This window comes from Halichoerus grypus, chromosome 6 (genome assembly GCF_964656455.1).
Source record: "Halichoerus grypus chromosome 6, mHalGry1.hap1.1, whole genome shotgun sequence".
Lineage (NCBI taxonomy): Eukaryota > Metazoa > Chordata > Mammalia > Carnivora > Phocidae > Halichoerus > Halichoerus grypus.
Genome location: NC_135717.1, coordinates 127578045 through 127601247, shown reverse-complemented (window position 1 = coordinate 127601247; position 23203 = coordinate 127578045). Strand labels below are relative to the sequence as shown.

The window sequence follows — 23203 nt, the reverse complement described above, 5'->3', positions numbered from 1 at the left end:
AGAATACTGTGAATAGTAACGATGATTATAGTTTAATATTTGTTTAGGAAACTGAGGATATCAAATAATCTGGAATGAAAATAGGTTTGTCAGACTAAAATATTCAGGAAGATAGGCTAGGTTTTGATGGAAGAAAGGAAGAGCTGGTGGACGGGGCAGGTGGGAGGAGCTAAGGCATAGGAGGACGCTGGCGCCCCACTAACTGGAGTCCCTAGGGGTGCTGCTCAAGCCCAGGCCAGTCTCTTTTCTACCTCTTTCCTCTGTGGTACAGGACCAGGGAAGAAAAACTTAAGGAATCTACTTTTTCCTAAGCTCTAGCCTGCCATTTCCTTTGTAACTTCCCATCCTGCTTTTTTCTGCAGGTTCACCACCTGTGGAAGGAAATGAACGCTCCAGTATCTTCCCTCCCTTTTTGATAGCACAGGCCGACCCACAGCCTTCATTTGAGTTTGCGAAGGATTTTGACTGTTACAGGGAAACCGAATGATTCAACCACCCTCCATTTCCCCCTTTCACCCTCTTTTCCTCCTTCCCTTCATTTCCTTCTTTCCTTGGTTCCTGTCCCCCCCACCCCCTCTCTCTCCCTCCCCCCCTTTCTCTCTGTCTCCCTCCCCCTTTTTTCCTTTACTAAAGGTACCCTTCGATGGTTGCAGGAAGATGAGGGCTCTAGGCCTCCCAGCAACCACCTCCCCACCAGGTGGTACGTTATGGCGAAATGAAGTCTCAGAATGTCACCATGCAGACTAGGACTTGTCAGCAAGCAGACGCCAAACGGGTATCCATTGAGCAGCTGGTGTGGTGTACTTGCCGCTCTCTCACCTTTTTAGCACCCTGACAGCCCCTGGCATGAAACGCTCCCTCAAAGCAAATGCAACAATATCCTGACAATAACCTAGCAGCAGGAGTTAACGACTCTCCTAAAAATGTCTAAACCTAGGGCCCGATGGAATCCTAAAGCTAAGGTGCCATTTTCAATGATGCAGACTACTGAGATTACTGGACTTTTATGCTTGTTAGTGCAAAGATAGAAGCATAAACAATGTTAAGAGTGAGAAATTTGTGAAGTCAGAAGAAACCACCAAAAGTAAAATCTGGAAGTTCTTGGAATTTAAATAGACACATGCTGATATTTGGAGTTCTGCTATGTTTTATGGAGAGACAAATAAACAGTTTTGAAATGTATAAAATACCATTGTTGAGCTTCCTGCGAATAGGTTCTGCTTTGAGGAATGGCTCAATCTCACCGCTCAGTTTAAACAGTCCTTGCACAAGAGACAGAAGCTGGATCTGTGGTGCACCAGCCCTGGGGTGTTCACAAAATTCAGAGCCATTGGGTCCTCATATAAGAACCTTGCATTCAGTCACTTAGAGCCATTAGATATCATTCTGACGACATTGGACATAAGGAAAGGAGAGGTATCATGATCCTAGATGAACACACACTTCTTATTCCTCATTCAGAGAAGGGGGAGGTGTTTGGAGAGGGCTAGAATTCTAGAATTCTAGGGACTAGGTGGATGTGGGTAGCCATGGAATATAGGATTTATGAGAATCATGTATTCTGATTTAATCCCAATATTTATTATATGAGGAACTGCTAGAAATGAGTACAGATCTCAATCCAGCTATAGGTAATCTATTATTTTTATATCAAAAGGTCTCTTGATTATTTGTCTCTTCAGTTATGGACAAAAGTCTTGACCTTGTCCTGTGAGCCTCTTTTGACTCCATTCAAAGGGAAGGAGGATTGTTCACTGTGATGCCTCAGTCATGTGATCCGTCTCTGGGCCAGTCAACAGACCACGGAACACCAGCATCTCCAAATCCATGATTGCTATTGTCTAGGTGTCTTTTTGTTTATTTATTTATTTGTTTGTTTGTTTGTTTATTTATTTATTTATGTATTTTAAAAGATTTTATTTATTTATTCATGAGAGACAGAGAGAGAGAGAGGCAGAGGCAGAGGGAGAAGCAGGCTCCCCGTGGAGCAGGGAGCCTGATGCAGGACTCGATCCCAGGACCCTGGGATCATGACCTGAGCCGAAGGCAGACGCTTAATGACTGAGCCACCCAGGCGTCCCTAGGTGTCTTTTTAAAAAGAACCCAGGCAGCTGTCAATTATGCACAGTAAGGAGAGATTTAGGGCGAGAACCATATGATGTTCGAAACCCACAGCTGTATTAGTGTGCTTGGGCTGTCATAACAAAACACTACCAACGGGGTTGGCTTGAATAACAGAAATTAATTTTCTCACAGTTCTGGAGACCAGAAGTCCAAGATCAAGGTGTCAACAGGTTCAGTTTCTTTTGAGACCTCTCTCCCTGGCATGCAGGTGACCTTCTTCTCCCAGGGTCCTCACATGGTCTTTCCTCTCTAGGTGTCTGTGTCCACATTTCTTCTTCATACAAGGAAGTCAGATTGGATTAGGGTCCACCTGTAGGACTTTGTTTGCACTAAATCACTTCTTTAAAGTCCTTATCTCCAAATGCAGTCACATGCTGAGGTACGGGGCGATAGGGCTTCAACGTATGAATTTGAGGGGACACAGTTCAGCCTCTAACAACAGGCCTTTAGGAGCTTCTTTTTAGTCTGTTTAGTCAGTGGTTTACCTTTTGGTTTTACTGAACTTATTAAAACGATTAGTAAGTTCCCCCCAAATTTGGTTGCAGTTGAAAATAGCCTTCTATCTTCCCAGTTGGCTGTGAAAAACTAAATTTATGTCTAGGAAACAGACAGGCTTCTTGAAGTTAACTGACTCAAGTCAAAACCCCCCAAAATACATATTCATTTTCTGTTCCTCGGTTGTACGGCAGTTCTCTGCTCAAAAGTGTGCAATATAATAAAACTTACCTATCGCCTATGTCAACAATAACGAATAAACTTGAAAGACTAAGTTTTAAATACACATAAGGTCTTCATTTAGTTTTTTTTTTTCTCTTTAAGCGAAACATGAATTTTGAGCTCATTCCTAGTCTATGGGGAAAAAAATAATTATTTTAATACATTAACACACCTCCGAGTATTGAATGTTTTTGCCTTAGCACAGGCTGTTGCAGTCCTGATACACTGAGAGATCTCTTCTTACTTGATGTGCATAGTTGCAAGGGTGAGAAACCAGCAGCAACAGTAAAACAAAATGCCACCGTTCAAGGGATTCTGACTATTTCAGGAGCCCTGATGGCTGGAACCCCATGCCAGGATTTTTTGTAATGTTAAGATGAAAGGAGATGTCATTACGTATGTCATTACGGTATGGAAATTAACTTCCTATGACTGAATTTTTCCTGCCCTCTGAGTTTCTCAGAAGAGAACACTGAAAATCAGATAAACAGCACATCATAAGGAGGATAGTCAATGACGGGACAGATGGTAGCTACACTTGTGGTGAATATAACGCAATGTGTAAACTTGTCAAATCACTAAGCTGTACACCTGGAGCTAATGAAACATTGTGTTTCAACTATACTAAGAACACCCAACGATTCAAAACAAAACAAAACAAAAAAATAGGACACTGAAAATCAGGATCTAATCATTATGTGCTAGCTTCAAGTATCTTTCCAATGGAGGTTTGTATGTGTGGGTACAACCGGTTGGACAATAAATGCATAATAGGGGCCACCTACCTCTTTTTTTTAAAAGTAGGTTCTATGTCCAACATGGGGCTCAAACTCATGACCCTGAGATCAAGAGTTGCATGCTTTACCAACTAAACAAGCCAGGCCCCCCAGCTGTCTCTTATTAGAGGTGGCAAACTTTGTATACTGTGCAGAGTGGAAGGTTTGTGTCAATAAAATTTCCATTAGTTTTGAGGTTTCATAGACACTGTTCCCTAGAAGTACAGATTGGCTCACAAACCATATGTACAAGGTGAGATAGTCTTCCATTACAAGAAATCTCTACAACATATTGGTCTTCCTTTGGGTATTTACCACTTGATACACCTTGTGCTTTTTAGTGTGGTTATTAGGTACATGTTTTGCTTCTCTCATGTCTTCTAATTTAGCATAGCTCACAGAGGCAGAGACTCTTCCTTACTTACCTCTCTATCCTAGCCTGGGGCATTGCAATGTATTCCTGTGCAGCATCATGTGCTCTTCCTATTGGGGTCATTAATTGCTACTTTATGATTCCCCAACTCTTAAGGGCAGACTCCTCACTCTTGCATAGTACATACTACAAGATAACGATAGTGAAAGCTATCATTTATTAAGCACCAGTTGCTAAATGCTCTATCCGTAACCATTTGGAAAGAAGATATATCATAATTCTCAATTTACAGATAAGGAAAGTGAAGCTTAGGAAGGGTCCAAAGTTTGCCAAAGGCTATACAACTAATCCTGTCGGAAGTAACCAAGTATTACTGGGTCCAAAGACTATGTTCTTAATTAAGGATGAGCCTGGGTGCAAACAGATGATGGGGATTGGTACAATTTGAAATTGGCAATGTGGATTTAAAAGTTCATCATGCAAGTATCCTAAACTTGTTACTCCAACCAATTCATTTCTATGCATAAACAGACTGAAATTTTAATACCTGTTCTTCTCTTAAAAATTATTTCCCCTCTTTTCTGATATAGTAACTCCTTACAAGGTTTTTTAAGTTAAAATAATTCATAAAATAACTCACACGATAATGCTGTCAGCTAATAATAAAAGCTATTATTTATTGAGTTCTTATTGTATAGTATCCTGTACCTGTTTTGTTATATGAAGTACTTTTTTTTTTAAGATTTTAATTTTTTTTTTGACAGAGAGAGAGACAGTGAGAGAGGGAACACAAGCAGGGGGAGTGGCAGAGGGAGAAGTGGGCCTCCTGCCGAGCAGGGAGCCCAATGCGGGGCTCGATCCCAGGACCAGGGATCATGACCTGAGCCGAAGGCAGACGTTTAACGACTAAGCCACCCAGGTGCCCCTATATCCAGTACTTTTTAAATTACTTGTTCAATGTAGCTCCTTGAGGATAGAAAGCATATTTTTCTCATTCATTCTTATTTGTCTCTCCCTTTTCCCCCATCCAGCATAGTAGGAGTAGTAGACGCTCAATAATTACTTGTTGAAAAAAATCTGCTGGGCATTTTAATACATTTCAGTATTTAATATTCACAACAATCTGGGGGCATAATTGCAGGTAATTGAAATAACTTGTACAGGGTCACATAGTAAATTCAGAGTTGGATTCTCACCTCAGTCTGTCTGGTCCTGCGGCTCATCCTCCTGGCACGTGGCCTCTTACTTAAGCACGTCCTCCTCTGTGGTGTCTTTTGGATGCAGAATTCCATTTTTCTATGAGTGTACACTGCAAATAATGTCACAATAGTCAGATATTATTATTTTATTCTTCAGTTGATATAAATTGCCATGGGGCAGTACTATTTTTGAACAGTGTTTCCCTGGAATTATATTCCCTAAGACTACCTTTGTTGACTTGTCTTTGAGAACCATAGAATACTTTTAGAAGTTACTGGTTGTAAGTCTGTTTTGCCACTATTGCCAACAAAACATCTGGTTTGCCGGGGTGCCTGGGTGGCTCAGTCATTAAGCGTCTGCCTTCGGCTCAGGTCACGATCCCAGGGTCCTGGGATCAAGCCCTGCATCGGGCTCCCTGCTCAGCAGGAAGCCTGCTTCTCCCTCTCCCACTCCCCCTGCTTGTGTTCCCTCTCCTGCTGTGTCTCTCTGTGTCAAATAAATAAATAAAATCTTTAAAACAAAACAAAACAAAACATCTGGTTTGCCAGTTGATGCCCTCAAAGTTATATTTTATCAGATGGCAAGCAAATAGAAGAAAAACAAAAAAAGTGGTGGATAACTAGGATCTGGTTTTGACTATTCAAACAAAGCAGTAACTCTATCCTACCAAATATTCAGGTATTTTATAGAAATTACTAGGAAGAAGGAGACTACAAAATTCTAGGACAAAATAAAATGGTGCCTGAATGGCCCCAAACAGTAAAACCAATCTAGCACTCCTCTGAGTTTTGCCCTGCTTGGAGATACTGCTGTCCTCTCTGACTAAGCTCCATCTGAATAAGGGTGTGGTGGAGCTGACTCTGCTTCGAAGAAACCATGCCTTCTGTCCCCCTTCCCCCATCCGACACACAGCACCTGTCACCCAGATTCTCAACAAAACTGTTGCTGATAGTAACTGCCACACCCACTGACACTTGGAGAAATCTAAGTACATAAAGAGTAAGTTAAAAGTAATACTGTTTTGTGCTTCTTAAAAGGTCCTCAAGTTGTTCTGGAAGTATAAAGAAGGCTAGAGGAGGTAGAGGAGACATGGGGACAGATTTCGATCAATCTCCAGCCATTCCCCAGCTGAAATAGGCTTGCCTAAAAGGAGTCTTTTGAGACTAGAGGAATGGATTTGAGTGAAGTAAATGTTTCCCTACGCCTCTAACAAGGAAATCAGGCTGTTGGGGAATGCAGCCCTTAGGAAACATCTGTATACAGCCTCAGGAAACAGCAATGAACTCTCTATACTATATGATGATCATTGTCGGAGGTTCAATTGTTGGCTTATTTCAGGAAGAGAAAGTATAAAGAAAATGTCTTACTTTTTCTTTTTTGCCAAGCTAAAAGTACATTACTTATATTTACACTGTTCTTTTTTTTCCATCACCTCCATGGGATAACTACAATTTGTTCTTAGCATATTCATTCTGTATTTCATTTGTTCCCACTGTTTAGTTTTAGCTGAGAACTTCCAAGTTTCCATCAGTAGCCCCGACCATTCTGCTAAGATCCAGATTTCTATTTTTAATGGACTATTGACTTGTCCATCAAGATCTCTCACCAGTAGCATAAGCTCATCAAGTCCAATACTGAATTCCTCATCAGCTGCCCAAACCAGCCCTTTTCCTGATTTGTCCACTCCTGCTAACCTTACCACCAAAAAGAATCAGGCTGACAACCTGAGCCTCGTCTTTTACTCTCTCTCTCACCCTGATCCAACCAGTTCCCAAGACTTTTTGTTCTACCTCCATTAGGGCTCCATTTTTTTGAGCTGTGTGACCTTGGATAAATCATTTAACCTCTTTGGGCTTCAGATTCCTAATCTGTAAAAACAGGATGATAATACTAACTATCCCATTTAATTACCTTCTTAGGAGGAGTTAGTGATACATGTTTAATACGTAGTACATTGCTTAGAACAAAGAAAGAGTTCAAAAATTTTCTTTTCCCTTTTTCTCATCCTCTACTTAAATCTGGCCCTGCTATTTCTCGCCCTATATTAATAGTTTTCTAACTGGACCTTGTTTCTGCCCTTTGTTTCTCCATGTTCAGGATAAATATAGTCCAATATAGTCTTTCATTATTTCATATTAGCTGAGGATGTAGCTCAAGCTACTTTGGCCGGTATTAAAGACAGCAGTGTATTTCTTGGATTTGCTTTCTTTTTACTCTACTTTGCAATTTTCATAGGTTAGCCTAGGTGAATTTCATGCTTTTTCAAGTCTTTGTTCTAGCTATTTCCTTTCTCTAGGTGGTCCTTTCATCCATCTCTGTGTATTTGAATTTTACTCAATTAAAAATTATACATTTAATATATATCTTGCTAATTAATGAACTCCTTAAGGGCAGAGGCTATTATTTGCTCATCTTTACATTTGCAATGTTGGTAGTGTTTCTGACATGACATAAGCAGTAAACTTTTGCTGAATAAGTGAATAAAAAGAATGGACAAACTTCCTTGTATTCCCAAAATGCTTTGAAAGAATTGATTTTTGGTTATTTGTATTTCTAACCTACTGCACTCCCGATATTATTAGCAGAAATTTTTTTTAGTGGAAATGATAACCAGGATATTGTCCAGTGTATTTATTTTGACTGTTTGACTTTCATTCCCTTTTCATCCAATAAGTTTTCTTTCCTAGGTTTAATGAAAGAAATGCAAATCTGAAGCTTTGTCTATGAGCCACAGTTAATTTTGAAATTATTTATAAGATTTGTTTTCTTAATTTTAATTTGAAATAACATGAGAAGAACCTCAAGATTATGATTATAATTTTAATTAAAAATATGTTCTGGAAACACATTTATAATATGCTTCCTTATTTTCCCTCCACCTTTCTAAAGTGCTATTTCCCCTTGCTTTTTTAAGCTTGCGTTTAATTTAATATTCAGGCTTAAAAATCATGTTTACAACAGTTAACCACAAAGGATCCACTGGACATTTAGAAATACTGCTATAGTTATATAATTTTTATTAGTGTTCATTGGGAGTCAACTGTATGCTGGAGTCTACTAGTGATGACACATCAGAGAAAATAAACTCTAACTATAGGAACAAAATCTACCCTGTCTTACAAGTTGTGAGAATAAGTGTGATTCTCTATACATAGTACTCTGAACTGCTCAGAATAAAAGAGTGGAATTCATTTACAATCATTTTCTTGTTATTAGATTTAGGTCTTGAGTCTTTCCAGAAAACTGGAAAACTTGCTGATGGGTTAAGTAAGATGTGTTACTGAAAAGTTGTTAATTAATCAGTTGCAAATTTCATAAACTTTTTTTGGGGGGAGAGGCTTATTAAAAGTCTGCTTAAACAACACTGCATCCAATATGTCATTTCTGTATTTTTTTCTAAAGGCTCACCACCAGATACGGTCAGAATAGAGAGTTCAAAATTTTAACAGATCCTCATTGGCAAATTAATGTAATTCCAGATCCTCATCTATCATATTTGGCCACTAAATGACCTTTTCACTTTTTCTCCCATAACCCCTGTTTTTACATACTTTGACCACATCAAATATTTTGCAGTTCCCTGATTTATATGTTGAGCTATCCTAAACCTTGCCTGTGCTCACGCTGATTCCTTTAATTGGAACTCATTTTTTTATTCAAAGTTTTTTTTTTTTAAAGATTTTATTTATTTATTTGACAGAGAGAGACACAGCAAGAGAGAGAGCACAAGCAGGGGGAGTGGGAGAGGGAGAAGCAGGCTTCCCACTGAGCAGGGAGCCTGATGCGGGGCTCGATCCCAGGACTCCAGGATCATGACCTGAACTGAAGGGAGATGCTTAACGACTGAGCCACCCAGGCACCCCGATTTTTTTATTCAATCATTAAAGAGATGTTTTTTGAGCATATTATATGTGTCAGGCATTATGCTAGGCAGTGGAGAAACAACATATACAGACCCTGCCCTCATGAGGTTTCTGTCCTGGTGAGGAAAACAAACAGAAAATGAGTAATCACATAAGTCAATGGAATAGTTACTGCAGTCATGGTAAATGCAGTGGAGAGGACAAGTAATGGAGCCAGAGACTGTTCAGGAATGGATGGGGGAGAAGCACTGGAGATCATGTGGTTAGAGGGGGCCTCCCTGAGGAGATCACAACATAAAGGGAGATATAAAAGACAAGTTGGAGGGGCACCTGGGTGGCTCAGTTGTTGAGCATCTGCCTTCGGCTCGGGTCATGATCCCAGGGTCCTGGGATCGAGCCCCGCATCGGGCTCCCTGCTCGGCGGGAAGCCTGCTTCTCCCTCTCCCACTCCCCCTGCTTGTGTTCCCTCTCTTGCTGTGTCTCTCTCTGTCAAATAAATAAATAAAATCTTAAAAAAAAAAAAAAGACAAGTTGGAGTTCATCAGTTCCAAAGTGAGGGAAGAGTTTCCAGGATGGGAGGAACACCTTTGGCAAAAACTCAAAGACAGGAATGAGAGTGGCATATTCTAAAAACTGAAAGGGAACAAACATGGCTGAAGTTCAGTAGTGGTGGGGAGAGAGGAGCGAGGGGAGGCTGGAGTAGTTAGGAGGTTGTGTGCAAGAACAGCAATAAGAAGACCAGTTAAGAGATTGTTGCAATGATGAATATCTGGGAAGGGGGAAAAGGAAAAAAAAAAAGGAGGGAAACAATCCATAAGAGCCTCTTAATGATAGAGAACAAACTGAGGGTTGCTGGAGGGGAGATGGGTGGGGGTTGGGCTAGATGGGGGATGGGTATTAAGGAGGGCACTTGTGATGATGAACACTGGGTGTTGTATGTAAGTGATGAGTCACTGAATTCTAATCCAGAAACCAATATTGCACTATATGTCAACAAACAAAATTCAAATAAAAAATAAATTAACTAAAAAAAAAAAAAAGAGAGACTGCTATAGTAAAACAGGAGAACGATGACCACAATGGTGGCTACAGAGCTGGAGGAAAGTAAAAGAATTCAATATGTACTTTGGGATTAAAACAACAACAACAACAACAACAACAAGGGGCTTGTTAAATGTAGGGAGTGATAAAAAGAGAGGAACACATGATGACTTTTGGGTTTCTAGTTTGAGGGTTTAGATCAAAGGTGATGGTGCAAGGTAGTAATGAAAAACAAGACAGGCCACAGATAAAATAGATGAAATCTTTTAAGAGCTTTGTGGAAATAAATTTGAAAATTAAGAGAAAATTTTAAATTGTTTAAAATTTTAAAATTTAAATCTGAGTAGACTAATAACCATTAAATAAATGCATTAGTTAAATATCTTACCCCAACCCATGCTTCACACAGTTTTATAGGCTAATTCTGTCAAATCTCCAATGAATATGTAATTTATACCTTATAAAAACATTTTGGAAAGAGTAAAAGAAGAGAAACCACCCAACTTATGAGATGGATATAACCTTGAAACAAAGTCAGGTAAAAATTGTTTAAGAGTGGATTATATGTCTGCCTCACCTATAAGCATAGCAAGTATATTGAATAAAATAAAAAAAAATTGAATTGAGTAATGCATTAACAATTCTTTGTGAACAAATAATGTTTATTCATGATGTTTGGATGATTAATATGTATTTTTTTCTTTAAAAAATTTTTTAATTTAAATTCAATTTAATTAACACATACTGTATTATTAGTTTCAGAGGTAGAATTCAGTGATTCATCAGTTGCATACAACACCCAGTGCTCATTACTTCAAGTGCCCTCCTTAATGGCCATCACCCAGTTACCCCAGCCCCCCATCCACCTCCCCTCCAGCAACCCTCAGTTTGTTTCTTACAGTTAAGAATCTCTTATGGTTTGCCTCTCTCTCTGTTTTCATCTTATTTTATTTTCCTCCACTACGTTCATCTGTTTTGTTTCTTAAATTCCACACGGAGTGAGATCATATGGTGTTTGTCTTTCTCTGACTGACTTATTTCGCTTAGCGTAATACACAAGTTCCATTCGCTAGTTGTTGCAAATAGCAAGATTTCATTCTTTTGATGGCTGAGTAATATTCCATTGTATGTATGTATGTGTGTGTATATATACCACATCTTCTTTATCCATTCATCTGTTGATGGACATCTGGGCTCTTTCCATATTTTGGCAATTGTGGACATTACTGCTATAAACATTGGGGTGCAGGTGCCCCTTCGAATCACTATGTTTGTATCCTTTGGATAAATACCTAGTAGTGCAATTGCTGGGCTGTAGGGTAGCTCTATTTCTTAACTTTTTAAAAAAGATTTTATTTATTTATTTGAGAGAGAGAGTGAGTGAGCAAGAGAGAGCACAAGCAGGGGGAGGGGCAGAGGGAGAAGCAGACTCCCTACTGAGCAGCGAGCCTGACCTGGGGCTTGATCCCAGGACTCCGGGATCATGACCCGAGCTGAAGACAGATGCATCATTGAGTCACCCAGGCGCCCCTCACTGTATTCTTAAGGAGAAAGAGCAGTGCCCTCTCATGTTAGTGTCATCCAGGTCATACAGATGATGCCTATTAGTACTATTAGTATGAATCAACATTTCTTGAGTGTCTACCATGTGTCCATTTTGTCCCCATGATTTATGTATTTAATCTTCTCAAGAACTTTGTAAAGTAGGTATTAACATTTCCCCTCTTTTTCATATGAGGACATAGAAGTACAGAGAGGTCTAGTAGCTGGACTAAGATCACATATCTGGTAAGGTAGAGTAGCATTTAAATCCAATTCTAGGACTACACGTATGCACTTATTCAAATATACACTTTGGTTTTTCTTTCAGTGTGCTTGTGGTAACAGAAATGTAATCATATCATGTACACATAATGCGACTTGCTTCTTGTGAGAGGCCTGGCCTACCTTGGGGCTCTCTCCTTGTGGTTATTTTTTCATCTTCCTCATTCCTTTTGACTACTGTTCATATCCAAATATAGATGTACCATAATTTATTAAACTATATAAAGATATTTTATTTATATATTTATAAAAATTATATATATTTATTAAAATAGATTTCTTTATTCAACATATGTCCTATATATATTATTTTTAGATTATATGCTTTTTTTTAAATTTCAGAGAATGCTGAAATAAATGTATAACTCTTGTGAGTGTGTATATGAATAGTTCTTTTGAATAGGTACTTAAGAGAACTTGCTGAATCTATGAATGCAATTACAAATTTTGATTCCAATCACTACCCACCAAACAGGTAGTAGCAACTTAATGTACACCGATCATGTCTGAATGTTTATTTCTGTATATGCCAACACTTGATAGTATCTGTTTTTTAATTTTGCTCATCTGATCACCAATAATATATAATTTCTACATGATTTTTATCAAGCTGAATATTTTTTCAGATATTATTGGTTCTTTGTTTTTGCGGGGGGTGGGGCAGAAGGAGAGGGCGAGAGAGAATCTTAAGCAGACTCTACACCCAGCATGGAACCCGAGGTGGGGCTCTATCTCATGACCCTGAGATCATGACCTGAGCTGAAATCAGGAGTCTGACGCTTAAAGGACTGAGCCACCCAGGTGCTGTTTCTTTTTCTATCTTTCCATCTTTTCTTTGTATCTTCAGGCCATTTTTTGTTTGTTTGTTTGTTTACTCTTATTTATAGAAGGCTTTATATTTTCTAGATATTAAATGTGCATTTACTAAAGTGTTGCCAATATTTCTCCCCATCCAGTTGCTGGTCTTTTAATTTTTTTTAGCTTTATTGGGGTATAAATGTCAACTAAAATTGTAAGATATTTAAAGTGCGTTTTAAATTTGTGTATACATAAAGACACATTTTCCTATTTTTTTGTCCAGAAGTCTTTAGAGGGTCAAATCCATCAATCTATTGTTTTTTTTATTTTTAAAGATTTTATTTATTTATTTGTCAGAGAGAGAGAGAAAGCACAAGCAGGGGGAACAGCAGCAGAGGGAGAAGCAGGCTTCCTGCTGAGCAGGGAGCCCGATGCGGGGCTCGATCCCAGGACGCTGGGATCACGACCTGAGCTGAAGTCAGACGCTTAACTGAGCTGCCCAGGTGTTCCACCATCAATCTTTTCTTTTAAAATGTTGGGGTTGTTTGTTGCTTAGAAGAACATTTATACCATAAGTTATTTTCTAGAATTCCAATATTTTCTTCCAATATTATGATTCAGTTTCTTTTCCCATTTACACCTGGAGGGTTTTTGTTTTGTTTTGTTTTTAGTGAGGTCAAGAGCAGTCTCTTGTAGTCTTAGAGTGTGTTAGAAAGCATTCCCTTCCTGACGTCAGCATTTAGGAGTACGCGGTGGTGCTGAGGATCTCAACTTCCATGCACGCGGAGAATTTCTGTTCTGCCGGAGGCACAGATTGTAGCTTTTCTAAAATCAGCAAGTAAAATACAGCAGCATGTGGACTGGTTTTTCTCACGTTATTTGAACATTACAGTGTGCCAATGATTGCTTTCTGGAAGTAGCCAGAAATACTTTCCAGTAGAAATTGCTCTCTTTTGATCTGGGAGCCGTGGGAAGGATCATGTCTCAGGGCAGCTATGACCATTAAACTGAGCTGAGGGGCTCCTGGGTGGCTCAGATGGTTAAGCGTCTGCCTTCGGCTCAGGTCATGATCCCAGGGTCCTGGGATCGAGCCCCACATCGGGCTCCTGGCTCAGCGAGGAGCCTGCCTCTCCCTCTCCCTCTGCCTCTCTCCCTGCTCATGCTTTCTCTCTCTCTCTCTGTATCTCTGTGTCTCAAATGAATAAATAAAATCTTAAAAAAAAAAATTAAAAAAAAAACTGAGCTGAGAATGGGTTCATGGAAATGACTTGATTAATAATTTCAAGGGGAAAATGGGCACAGGTACCTAGGCTGGTGGAGGTATTCCACAGAGTGTTAGCACTGGAAGGAATCCTCTACATCTGGTTCAATGTCTACAATTCTATATGTCTGTAACTACAAATGAAGAAACCGAGGTAAGAAAGAGTCATTTAAGGGCACCTAGCTAGAAAGACAATGATAAAGTGAACACTGTGATGATGTGATAAACAGAGAGCTTTTTTAGGCTTAGTGACAAATTCTGTGGCTTGCTGAGCTGACCTCCAGCATGTCTGACATTTGGGAAGTATTTCAACCTTTGAGGTTTAGAATCCCATTCCCAAACATGAAAGAATAAATATAACCCTGTAAATGCCCTAACTCATTCTGTGATAGAAAAAAATCCTCATTTTCCCCACACCCTAATGGACTACAGATCTCTGAGGCTTTACTTTACATTAAAATTGTATTGCTTTTCCTCGTTTCAAAATACTTGCCTCTGCATGATATCATTTTGATGTGGGAAACAAAGGCAGAAGAAAAATTATTAAATTTCCTTACTACTTACAGCCCATTGACAAGTCTGACCCCAGGACCCTGTAAGTCTACTTTAACATATAAAAATTCCACTGGAAACTTCCTTTATCTCAACCACCCCCCCCATACATGTTGGCAATCATCCGCCAAGTATATGACCCACCGATATACATCTGAAGGGTCTCACTGAGTAAGGGACAGGTGGGGCTAGGTAGGGAGAGATAGGTAGGGGCCTACGTGACCAGGCTTGCCAAAAATGCTGGAAATGCTGAGGTGTAAGAAACTAGAAATAAGGAAACAAACCAGACCACCCTGCCCTGGGCATCAGAGATGGGGTCTTTTTATGGCAGTCACATTGCGACCAACAAAGAATAAGCAGACCCCAAAGAAAAAGTAAGACATTAAAGATGTTATCACCAGTCCTTACTCTAACCAAGATGTCATAAGAATGTTAAGGCCACAAGCTCCCTGGTCAGTTCTAAATAAAAGACTGTTGGTAGAGGCCCACGTTGGCACCTGGTTGGGACCCCTCTCACTCAAGAGCTTTTTCTGTGTCCTTGCTTAGTAAAGTTCTATCGCTTTGCTCATTCTCCTTTATCTGTGAGATTCATTCTTCGACTCCCTGAGACAAGAAACACTCTCCTGCTTCAGTTTGATTCTCACTTGAATTTGCCTCAACAAAATTAAAATGGATATATAAATAAATAAATAAGGTCCTTGTGGATTTTGGGTATCAGTAGAACACCACCACCACAGTACTGCTTTTTCACCATCCCACTACCTTAATTTTTAATGATGTGAATTTTCTTTTTTTTTTTTTAAGATTTAAAAAAAATGTATTTATTTGACACAGAGAGAGAGAGAGAACACACAAGCAGGGGGAGTGGCAGAGGAAGAGGGAGAAGCAGACTCCCCCTGAGCAGGGAGCCTGACATAGGCCTTGATCCCAGGACCTTGGGATCATGACCTGAGCTGAAGGAAGGCAGACACTTGACCGACTGAGCCACCCAGGTGCCCCCAGTATTTTCTTTCTTAGGGAAGGTTGTTGGTTCTCTCAGTGAAACCCTAAGGCACACTGTAGGAAATAAGTAAACTTAAAAAAATTTGGTTTGCCCTTTTATAAATGTGTTTATTTATTTATTTATGAATAGGTACTTTTTTTTTTTTTTACAAAAGGATATACTATAACAATGGACCCTCATCCTGGTCCCCTGACCACCCATTCCCCTCCCACAGGGCTATTCCTAGGCCAGCACCCAGCAGTTTATTTAGAACTAGTGTGTGTCTTGCTGTTTTCAAGCTCCATGATCCAGGAAACTCTGTCAGAGTCTCTGTGCCTGGAAGTCCCATTCTGGCCTTTGGGAGCTAGTCAATGTTGGGGTGTTCTTCAAACTTAAAAAAAAATCACAACCCATAATAAGAACCATATTTAAATAACACGCACATTTTTATAATACACACATTTGGGCAACGATACTTACCCTTGCTATAGAAGATACACCCTACTGTTTTCAGTTGTTTCATTTTCTAACAATCTACTAAACATGCACACATATATTTTATCTCTTCAACCCAGTTCAATTTAAGAATATTTATTTTTCTTGTTGTAACAGTTACAGAGACTTTTTGTTAGATGCAGGATTGAATAATCAAGTTTGCCCGAATTCCCCTGCAACCTTGCTTACCCCTACCCCTCCAAAATGATAAAGGAATTTAAATAAAAGGGCAAAACCACAAAGGCTAAGAGGAGAAAATAGCAACAGCATTTAAAAAGCTGGACCGTAGATGGGCAAGTGATAACAAATTTAGCTAAAGCCTTTCCCTGGGAAAAGCACAGAAGTCGAATGTTTCCAGCCACAGAATCTCAGAAAGACTCCGGAAGTGGAGGTCCCAGCTGCCCCTGAAAGTGCTGAAAGTCAGCCCCCACTCGCTTCACCAAGGCTGGAGCTCAGAGGCCTTCACCAAGAGTGTGTGACTTTTCCAAGCTGGGTGGGGGGAGGGGCATGTAGTGGCTCAGAAATTTATATGGAGATATCCAAAGAACCCCTGTATTTCAGCCCCCCTTCTCATTCTTGCCTGAACCACTGACCTTTACCCCCGGGGCCAGGTCTCTATGGAGCTGTCTCTCCTCAACGTTAGGCCTTCCTTCACATATTTTGCCATGCCATGCTTTATCAGCAACACCCTGATGAAGCTTTTGTTAGCTAATGACTTCTTTTTCACTTGTGTCTTTTTTAAACTGTTGTTGTTATTGTCATCAGTATTTTTCATTTAATAAAATTCATTCATTTTTATCAGTATTTTCATTTTATTTTAGAAAGGAGATCAGGTGAAAGCATCCTCAGACTGAACAAGAATTATGTAAGTTTTTCATTGGTTAATATCTGTGCATACAAATGAATACAGACATACATATGCAAGTTATAAAGCACAGTGGTAACCCATCCTCTGACCCATGAATTAGAACATGGACCGTTCCCATGAAGCTCCCTGATACCCCTCTCCATTTGTTCCTTCCTCCTTCCCCCAGAGGCAACCACTTTCCTAGACTGTGTGTTGCTGTACTTATACTTCCTTTTATGGTTTATAGGTTTTATAAACATTGAATCATATGTAATCTCTTGTAACTTCCCTTTTTTAATTTAACATCTTGTTTTTTAAAATCACCTCTGTTGTTGTGAGTAGTTGTGTTCCTTTATTTTCACTGCTGTCTTTTTCTCTCTTATCTTTATTTTTAGATACATGAACAGTGCTTCTATGAACATTCTTCTATATGGTTTCTGATATAGATATGCAAGAATTTCTCTGGTTTAGGAATGAAATTACCGAGTTGTAGGATATGCACAATTCAGCCTTACAAGATAATGCCAAACTGTTTTCCAAAGATTTTCTGCCAATTTACACTTCTAAAAATCATGAGTTCCCATTTTCTCACATTCTTTTTTTTTTTTTTTTTTTACTTCAAAATTTTTCCTATTCTTCTGGGTATAAAATAGTTTCCCATCATTGCATTTAATTTTTTTAACTTTTCACTCTGCATTATGTATTATATAGTACTGAGATGTACACATCTCATAAGTATATAGCTAGATAAATCTTCGTAAAATGAACACATGGATCAAGGGGAGAGTATTGAAAATAAGCATGCAGATACATAAAAAAGTCAACTTCTTAAAGTTTTGAGTCTGAAAATTTCTCAGATCAAACAAATAGAAAGAATAGGTCTTTACAGTAGGAAAAGTTCTGCATTCGACTGCATGCCTTGAGCCATTAAGAAGCTGAACTGGTTGGAGCAAAGGCAAAGTTTAGATTGTGGGAGAATGACTCTGATTCCTTTTCAGCCTAAAGCAATTACCCCGCTGTTGGAAAGTTGAAATACTGGACCAAATTATATTACCTAAGTTAAAATAAGCACCCTTGAGAATAAATCACTGTATATCAAGGTACATATATTATGCAAGAATTGCAATTCCTGTTTTTATATCTTATGAACGAGCCTTGGAATTTTCACTGAAAATAAATTCATTGTTGGTATGTTTTTGGCTATTCGTTATCACTGAGTGATGTATACACTATCGGGACATTCCCAAAGCCATTACCCTCTGGGATTGGAATGTCCAGAAACATTCTCGACTAAGCCATCGATAAAAACAACAAAACACTTAAAAACAATAGGTGTTTTTAATATGATAACTGTGGATTTTGGGGTAAAACTGACATTTAGTCACCCGTGGTTTATTTGGTCCATCGAGCAACCCTGTAGAGCACAGAAGGCATGGATTAGAGTCTCTGCAGCTGACAAAGTCTTAGCAATAAATGACTTGCCCAAAGACACACAGTTAGCAGGGGGCAGGGCCAGTTTGCGCTCCATGTTTCCATATTCCAATTCTAGATCCCTCTTCGGGGATATACAAATTAGAGATAAGCATAAAGCAAATCATGAGACACAAAATCACAACCAGTTGATCTATAGAATTTAAACTTACTTAAGATATCAACTATAAGACTGACAACCTATTTATTGCATTGTATTCCAAATTCACATCCCATTGTTAGTCTCTGGGCACTGGGCTGGTAAAAAGAGTTTGGTAATTAATTCATCAATAAATATTTGCTGAGCACACACACAATAAAAAAAAAAAAGAAAAGAAAGAATTACAGGCACCCCTGTCACTTCCCCATGCTCTTTCAATTCACTCTACCCCTAAAGAACTGCTATCCCTATTACTAACAACATATATTAGTTTACGTATGCACATTTCTTGGGTATCTGGCTGCTTGCCCTAGTGTTATGGTTTTGAGATTCGTGCCTATTGTGGGGTGTGGTATTACTTTTGCAACCCCAGCAAGCTCACTGTAACTTTACCTTTTCCTCTCTTTTTGTTCTATGACTCAACACATTTGGGACAGAGGTTTAGAATTGCTGCCCTAAGCAGCTTAGAAATCTGAGTTCTGTTGTCCTGTCCATGGGGAAAACACAAAGTAGGAGATGAGAAATGGAACCAAAGAGATTAGAAGCCAGAAAGACAGTGAACCAGAGCCAAGAAGGAACAGGGCAAGAGGGCTCAGTACATCTGTCAGTGGTCCAGGAACATCTGAATTTCCTGGCCATGTTGGTGGTCAGCTTGCTCTAAGTAGACTTCAATAAGTAGGTTTATATTCATTCACTATATAGGGTGCTGAGGATTGAATAGTACACAGAACTCGCCCTCAAGAAATTTCAGAATATGGAAAGAGGACTGACACATAGACAAACAAGTAATTGCAATATAAAGTGGTAGGAACTATGGTGGAAATGAAGCACCTAGAGGAGCTTTCATCTCTGCTTGCGGAGGTTCAGGAAAGACTTGTCCAAGAAAGAGCACTTTGCCTTAGGAGTGTGCTATGTGAACAGAAGTATAAAAATAGAAGAGTTTCCAGACACAGGCAATAATGTGCACAGGAATGAGGTCTGAGAAAGCATAGTTTATGCAATCTGGAAGTCTTTCACTAAATAGGCAGCAGGCTATGTATGTAGACACTGAATGTTGAAGATTTAAGAAGAATTTTGATCGTGAGGACCTTTGTATGCCATGGTAAGGATTTAGGACTCACCCACTAAACCACTAAAGTATCTCGTGTAGGGAAATACTGGCTTTGGAGCAGTGTTTTGGAGGGAGTGAGGAGGATTGATCGATAATTGGACAGGGTTGCAACTCCAGCCCCATTTGCAGAAATATTTTACGTTCTCCACTCTTGATCTGTTCTAGTGTCCTCCTTGCTTCAGACTGTTTGGTTAAGAGTCTTTCCCTCTTTTACTTAGGACTTGACAAAAGAAAGTGGTTTCTATGGGTTAGGGAATGTTGATGAAGGATGATAACAAATTCCATTTAAGGGCTCAGAGGGAAGGTCAGGCAGAGGATGCAGACTGGGCAGCTGAAGGGGGTGGAGAACAATCCTTGGGAGAAAAGACGTAAAGAAACTCTTGAAGGATGAGCCAGCACCATGGTGACTGAGGTCACCCCTAGAAATGTTAGAATTGAGCTGAAGAGGAAGTGTTGTGAATTGGGCGCAAGAATCCTCAATGAATGTGGGGGCCTGACTAGTAGGAAATTGACAGTGACACGAAAAGGTAATAGGTAGCGTAACCTACAAGCACAAGCTTGAAGGAAGATGCTTTTTGCACAAAGGGGGAGAAAAAAATGGTCTGGAAGGGACCCTGGGCTGCTAAGAGAAGGCCAACATTGTTCTGAGTCCCAGGGCCATGGTGTATGGGAGGATGGGTTGCCTCCATGGGAAGATGGTACAAGGCAAGCAGTTTCATTGTGGAAAGGCAGGTCTTATTAAGGGAGAGAAAGGGAAAACAGTGAAAGGGAATATTTTTCAAAAACAACTATTTTTCTTTTTCTTCACTGTGATGGTGAATTTGATGTGCCAACTTGGAGGGTGTTTTTAGAGATGAACATTTAAATCGGTGAACTTTGAGTGAGTAGATTGCCCTCCATGATGTGAGTTGGCCTCATTCAATCTGTTAATGGCCTCAATAGAACAAAAAAGACCAGCCTCCCCAAGCAAGAGTGAATTCTCTAGCAAACTGCCTTTGGACGTCATCTGTACCACTGGTTCTTCTGGGTCTCCAGCCTGCCAGCCCACATTGCAGAGTTTGAACTCGTTAGTCTCTATAATCGTTATGTGCCAATTTCTTATACTACATTTCTTTCTGTATGGACACACATCCCACTGGTTCTCTTTCTCTGGAGAACTCTGACTAATACAGTCATCTTTCAGATTTTTCTTGTATAATGTTTCACAGAATCCTTAAAAGACTGAGGATTCAGGAGAGTTTGTTTATAAGCAACAGGGATTCTAGAGGGTAGAAAGCAACAATTTTTGAAGGAAGACAACCTTGGATGGCCAATCAAGTCTTTGGAATAAGTAACAATGCCTGAAAATTAGAAGTTTGTATGATGAGTAGCCCCATGATTTTAAACTAACTTACTATCTTCACCCCAGGAGAGCATGGAAAATTCCAAAGAATATGTCATCTAGATGCTGCTTGCAGCGTCTCCTGGTGTGCAGAGTGGTAAAGAGCCCCTTCTGCCTCTGTGGGTTATTTCTAGAAACCCTGGGGCTGAGACCTCCTCTTTCAGTACAGGGCCTGCCTTCCACCCAACAGGGCCTCCGTCTGACGGGCTCTTCAAAAGCCTTTGACTCCTTCTCTTCTCTGAATAGCAAGTTCAGGAGTGTTCATCTCTGGGGTACTGAGGAAGAGAATGTCCTTCACACTTTCCTAACATCACGCTCCAGTGGGCTGCACTCTGCTGAGGTCTGTCACGTGAGGGCTCCAGGCAACACTGCCCCTCTTCTCAGTTTGCCTGTGGCAAGGTTGCAACGACCATCTCCTCGTCCCTCCGAACTCATCCCCCTGGGAAACGTGGCTTGCTACAATCACTTTCAGCCACACTGATGATTAAGTAGCTTGTCTTTTAGGGTCCCGAAAGTATTTTGCTGACCTTCATTTTCCTTGCATTGTCTATCACAGTGCCTACAATTTCTACTATTAGTGATCACTTTCCAGTGACAGCAAGAAAAACTCCTTCCTGGTCTCTGTTCCCCAAGCCAATAATATCAGATGGAGGAGGAGAAATGAATTAGGGATGATGTTTTATCATATCTCATTACCTTATTTCCTTGTATGGCCCAGTCAGATAAGGAAGAAACTTATTATTTGCTTCAAGTGCTCTGTTTTCTTTTTTGTTAAAAAAGTTTAGGGGCACATGGGTGGCTCACTTGGTTAAGCGTCTGCCTTCAGCTCAGGTTGTGATACCAGGGTCCTGGGATCGAGTCTTGCATCGGGCTCCCTGCTCGGCGGGAAGCCTGCTTCTCCCTCTGCCCCTCCCCCTGCTTGTGCTCGCTCTCTTTCTCTCTCAAACAAATAAATAAAATCTTAAAAAAACTTAGTAATACTTAGTAATAAAGACAAGGTTTTATCTAGGTATCTGGTATTAACTAGTTGTCTATTATATATTCTTCTAATGATACATTTTACTGATAATACTTCTCATTCTGTGCAAGTATACAGTACCAGCAGCAATAGTATATAAAGCTTCTGCATACCAGGACAACGCAGTTCGTACACCCCGATGGGACTCCCACATAAAGAATATTTTAAGGAGTCTTTTGCGAACATCTCACATGCATGTGCAAGAGCTCATGTCATGATCAATCTCATCTCACTGCCCTTTCTGAAGCTTTACTGCTGAGCAATCACCTTCTGGGCTGATAGTGTCCGTATTAAGATGCAAAAGACAATCAAGTCATTATCAGATCCAATCTGGAAGCAATGAGGAGCCTGAGGGACCGGGATTTAAGAAGGGTACACTCTGGTGAAGCACTGAATGAAAGGAATCAAAAAGCCTTAAAGCCTGGCATTCTTCCAGAGAGGACAGATGTGGGGATACCCCACACAGGAGGGCCTCTGGGGAGTCAGAGCAGCATGAACACGTGGACCCTTAATGGGGTTTCTGCCAGGCAAGTGGCTCAAGATGCTGGAAGAGATGGACCTAGACCCTGAACTGGGAAAAATGTGAGTGACCTTCTTCCTTGTTCTGCCTGGGATCAGAAGCTTCATTAATTTAATGGGCATCCTGGAAGCAACAACGGTGATTGTCTGATAACTTGGTTCTGAAAATCCTATGCTGTGTGGAGTAGGCAGTAGGATGGTAAGAAGAGTCAAAATAGGCACTGCAGGTGAAGATAGAAAATATATATTCTTTTTAGACATTTGAGTTGGAGGTTTCTAAGACACAATAGAATAGAAAATAAGAAACCAAAATAAAGTAGTACTAAGGAAGGACCACAATAATGCTAATGGCTAGGGGTTCTGTGAATGGCTGAATGAGAGGGAGAAAAAAATGAGGGGAGTGCAGAGGAAAGGAAGGAGGGGAGAAGGGAGGGAGAGGGAGGAGAGCTCATTAACAGAGGCTTAAAGAGCTCAGATAAAATCCCAGGAGCTCAGAAAATTCTCAGGTATATACACAAAATGAGTCTTTTCTTCCTTTTTAAAAGATTTTATTTTTTTTATTTGAGAGAGAAAGCATGCAAGGGTGGGGAGGGGCAGAGGGAGAGGGGGAGAGAGAGAATCTCAAGCAGACTCCCTGCTGAACGTGGAGCTGGGTGCAGGGCTTGATCTCACTACCCTGAAATCATGACCT

General features: G+C 40.0%; 1 long non-coding RNA gene across 1 annotated transcript in view; it reads right to left on the bottom strand.

The window, feature by feature from the left end:
* Positions 1-23203, bottom strand: part of LOC144382143 (uncharacterized) — a 242264-nt gene that overhangs the window by 90980 nt on the left and 128081 nt on the right. Inside the window, exon 2 of the long non-coding RNA XR_013448573.1 lies at positions 5187-5299. This is a non-coding gene — a long non-coding RNA (uncharacterized LOC144382143). The remainder of the gene's footprint in view (positions 1-5186; positions 5300-23203) is intronic.